The sequence below is a fragment of the Mirounga leonina genome, unplaced genomic scaffold (genome assembly GCF_011800145.1).
Source record: "Mirounga leonina isolate KUSES-001 unplaced genomic scaffold, KU_Mleo_1.0 Mir_176, whole genome shotgun sequence".
Lineage (NCBI taxonomy): Eukaryota > Metazoa > Chordata > Mammalia > Carnivora > Phocidae > Mirounga > Mirounga leonina.
In genome coordinates, this window is record NW_023270454.1 from 49,133,618 (window position 1) to 49,139,014 (window position 5,397).

Here is a 5,397-nt window from a genome sequence, read left to right on the forward strand (position 1 = left end):
AACCCCTTTGGTAAATGTTGTTGTAATTATTACCTGTTGCACAGGAATATGGCGTGGACATTCCACAAACATGTGGTCTCTATTTGGAAAGAGTCCTACCCTTCATCTATGGAAATACAATGTCATATTAAAGAATTAGTTCATGATGAATAAAGACCAGCATTCCCCCGAGTTAAATTTGAAGTTGTTTTTTTCTGTATGGAGCCACTATTTTGACTTAGTATAGACTTAAATGAAGACTAGAATGATTGTATTAATAAAGCATATTGTTAAAGCCATTGTAAATTATAATGAAGAGATGTAATATTTCATACATTTCTATTTTAATGCTTTTGTACTTATGAAAGATACTCAGATTTTTCACTTTAGAGATCTTTATGTCAGTGACTAACATTACACGGCTAGCTATTCTCCAAATTGCTATTGACTTCATGTCATAAAATATTATGTCCATTTTTTAACCACAGAGTATGGTTATATTTTTAACTTTACATACTTTTAATTTTATGTTTTCCTATATATTATTTTATTAGGCTTTTTAATGTATTCGTTCCATTATACCACTTATCGGACAATCAAATAATTTACATGTGGAAATACATTTAAAAAACATACCAGTAAATAATAGTGGGTGGCTCTGGTAGAAATTAATTAAATATAATCATCAGGAACATTTCTATTAAGCTTTTATTCTATATGGAAACTGTCAAACTCCATGGTAGAAGAAATTTAAGAAACATTGCATAGTAGGAAAGTACTTTTATAAAAACTAACGTGTGTGTATCTGTATGTTGGTGCATACACATGAGTATGTATTCTTTTTAATGTATATCCTGAAAAAGCCTTTAAAATAGGCTAGAATGACTAGAGGCTACTTAAATACAATAGTGTTTTCAAGTATGGTATCCTTTATACTTTTCAAATAAAACTCAAAATAGCAACAGAAGTAATTAAAGAAAGCATTGTAAACTGTAGTTTTTCAAATTTGAAAACTTAAGAAAATTAATTAACTGAATACTATAAGAGAAACAATAAATTTGCCATATTCTCAAAGGAAAATACAATGATAGCAGATACAATGATAGTGGAAAAAAATAAGTAAAGTTTATTTCCAGTATCTGGAAATGCAGAAAGTAAGGAAATGTTTTAAAGGTAAGTAATTATAACTACAAATGACTATCAGGCGGAAAAATCCCTAGGTAATAAACAAATTCAGGTAGAATCAGATCTTGTCAAAAGGGTATTGTGGGAAAAAGATTTTTCTTTGAATCTGTTCAGCTAATCTAATCCAAGGGACAATAATAATGAAGTAAGTATTTGGCACGAAAGATTATAACAAGCACTTTGAAGTAAATCTATAGGAAGGAGATGGGACAGGAAAGGCTAATGAGGGAGAAGGTGAGAGTTACATATGTTCACGAATAGTCTATGTGGTCTTATTCGATCAGGGAGCTGAAGAAACTGTTCTCTGCACCATATCTAGGGGAAAGTTTTATTCAAAGGAAACACAAGTAGTATAAAGGTCTACAGGTTAAGCACATGCTTGGTATGACTGAAACTTGGCAACCCGAGCAGAATGGTCCAAATAGAATGAGAGAAAGGAAATAATAAGATATGAGGTCAGAAAATGAATAAATGGAGGGCATTTTGAGAGACAGAAAAAATCCAGGGCATTGCAGTGCAATGTGGGGAAAGAAAGGCTGAACTCTGAGTAAAAGGTGGAGGGGTCCATGGGACAGTTTTCAGCGAATTCATCTGATCTGATTGAATTTTCAAAGGTCATTTTGGCTGCTGAATTGAGGGTACACTTTAGAGGGACAACAGCAAAATCAAGGAGAACACTTTGCGGCATGCTACAACAATCCGGGTAAGATACAGTGCTGGCCTGGATTAGGGTACTGGTAGTGCAGGTAGTAAGAAGTGATTGGACACTAGATATATTTTGAAAATAGAGTGAACGGGGCACCTGGGTGGCTCAGTCGGTTAAATGTCTGCCTTCCACTCAGGTCATGACCTCAGGGACCTGGGATTGAGCTCCACATTGGGCCCCATGCTCAGCGGGGAGCCTGCTTCTTCCTCTCCCTCTGTCTGCCACTCCCCTTGCTTGTGCTCTCTCTCTCTCTCTCTCTCTCTCTCTCTTTCCTTGTCAAATAAATAAATAAAACCTTTAAAAAAATACAGTCCTGTGGTAGAGCTAGGAATGAACATGATTCATTTTAATAAATTACGATTTAAAAAGAGTTCTACTAGGGGTTAAAAGCACAATGCTATCATTAAAGAGAAAAAGTATACATTTCAAGAGAATGGGTGAATACTGATGAAGTTTTTAAAAAGACTTCATAGAAAGTTGAAGTAAGTTTCAATTATGACTAAATGAGAATGAAAGATGGAGAGAGACTAAGCAAAAGGCATAGTAATTTCAAAGTTGGAGAGGTGTTACAGGTTTAATGAATCTATAAATAATGTGGAGGTCTTACGGTGTTTTTATGGAAGTTTAGCAGGAGAGGCCAATGGTGGTCACATTCAGGATTTTGTGTACTATGCTTAAAATGAATTTTATCCTCTGTTTTTTGGGCTAAAGTATATGAGGGATTAGAGATGTCTGTTACATTTCTTTCTGGGTGACTTGTTGAGTGAAAATCAAATCACTAATATAGGGATTACTAGAAGAGAAGGTTAGAGTATAGATATAAATTCAGATTGTACATACTGAGTTTGGGATGCCTATGTGAAGTCCTCCCTGTTAAATGCATAGCTAGGTGGAAATTTCTAAAGGAAATCACAGATATACATTTGGGACACAGATCAGGTGTATACAATCAAGAGAAGGGGCTGATGCAAGTTTTACAGTGCCAGAAACTTACATAATTTTAGAGACCTTTAAAAATATAAATTTTAAAATACAATATTTGGTACAGTGTCTGTAAATGGGGCCTATGTAAATGATGCTTTCTGGAGTATAAACTTTATTAGTGCCCTAGTAAGTCTATTTATGGCAGGAGTTGTTGGGGCAGGGAATAAAAAGCTATGGACTTAAATAAAAAGATTTAGGTTCAGGAGAGGAGGTAGAAAAAAAAAAAAAACAAAAAACCCACAAACATCTTAAGAATAACCAGTGTAAAAGGAGCTGAAGAAAAAAACACTAAGAAAAGTAGTTAAAGAGGAAATAATTCATGTAAAGAGAGGATTGCCATAGAAGTAAAATTATGAAAGTTCATAATGTGTTAAATATTATAGAGTCTTAAAGCTACTAAGTAATGTTTTAGTTACAAGTAATTTGTTAGATATGTTTTGCTTGTGTAGAATGAAATTGCTGCAACAGATGAGATGAAAAATAATTATTTTTAAATAAAACCAAAAGCCATCTGACAGATGAATTTTATTCTGAGGCAAGACATTGATAAATTTCCTAGACAAAGAATCACAAAAAGCACCATACTTTTAAAATATACTGTTATTGCACCCTAAATTCATATCTAAAAGTTGAGGTATTTTCAAAGACTTAGCAACTATATCAGCAATATTTCTTCATTGTTTTAAACCTTGGCACGGGGTGGCTCAGTCACTTAGGCATCAGATTGTTGGTTTCAGCTCAAGTCATGATCTCCCAGTTTTGGATTGAACCCCGAGTGGGACTCTGCGCTCAGTGCAGTCTGCTTCAAATTCTCTCTCTGTCTCTCTCTTTCTCTCATGAATAAATAAAATCTTTATAAAAAAAAAAAAGACCCTTGGTATATAATTGATTATTTTCAGTTGAGTGCAGGGAAAATACTAGTGCAACTTAGATGAGGCTTTTAAAATAACCACATTCATAACACCTCATTATACTTAGAATAAAAATATATCCTGTCTTTGAATGTCTCAAAAATTATGTCAAAAATAAAATTATATAATCATCAGAAAATATTTTTTATGGGCCCAGCATGCTTCCGCTGTGCGACTCTGCTAGAAAATCATTTTTATTCAAAAGTTTATTTCCATTCCATCTGTCAATTTACCTATTATCAATTGATACACCAAAGTGTGTTTTAGTAGAATGTAAAATAGGATGAAAATTGTTCAAATTTGTGTCTGTGTGTGTGTGTGTGAGAGAGAGATTCTGCAAAAGATAAAAGGTTTTCTTGAAAGTATTGAGGCAGCTGCACTCTTTTCAGACTGCTTCCTTTTTCATGAACACAAAAGTAGCATTTAACTTATCATTGTACTCAAGGGCTTATTTTAAAAGCAATAGAAAAGCAGCTGGGAAAATGATTTTGTTACTTTTATCATGGCTAGGTAATTAAAATTTTCTGGATTAGAGATATTTGAGTGTTTTCTATGTTGCTGATGATAGTTCTTACTAATGATATTAGTGCAGTAATTTTCCAATTTCAAATGTTAAGTATTTTTGTGTGGTTAAGTAATTCTGGTGAGTCATATAGATAAATTAAGTATGAAATTGAAGCCATGAACGTCTGCAGAAAATTCTGCTCTTGTATTTCCTGCTGCTCAAACTTCTCTAATACTCCCCACCTTCCCTGGCCATTTTTTTTTTTTTTTTTTTAAGCAAAAGTAGTGCACAGGAAGGTATAAGGAGCACCAAGTGGTACCTTTCACCTGTCACCATAGAAACAGGGAAGGGAGATTATACCAAAAAGAATAAAGGTAGCAAGGTAATAGGTTAAAAACACAGCTGGATCGTGGAAACTGATGTTACGGTGGGAAGAAACACCGAGAGGTCAAATATCTCATTTCTTCTTTGTCAGGAAATACCTCTTTCATGTCGTCCATAAAAACAAACAAAAACACTACTTTATCTTCTGATGATTTCCAGAAATGAAAATTTCACATTGTCCCACCCCACCAGTTATTTATTCAGATGTATAATTACTATATTTGTGCAGATTATGGATATTTATTTATAGTAAAAGTTAATTTGAATTATTTGTGACAGTCTTTAATATAACCTAGAAGTATTGGTTGTCCTGATAATCCTCATTTTTCTGAACAAGATTAGATTCTTTGCATTTATACATAGAAATGAAATTTATCTTTTTGTGTGTTACTTTTCATTTGAATCCTTTAGATTCATAGACTATAATTGGAATAGTGATCCCAGGTTTGTTTATTTCAAGTTGAATTTAACCATTAATAAGTTACAATAATTCCAGTGAGGCTTTATTCAATGAAGTTTTTGTCTGTATTAATATGTAATAGGAAGAAAGAATAATAGTACTACATCAAGAGAGAGTTTTAACTTCTCTTGAGATTATGGAAGTTGACACTTTTCTCTATACATTCTCAAAAAAAAAAAAAAAAGAAGAAGGGAAAAGAATACATACAAATCAAAACAGAAAACAAGTAGAGTCCAACCACCTATAGCCTATATTCTATTCTATGAACAGGGCAGAGAACACT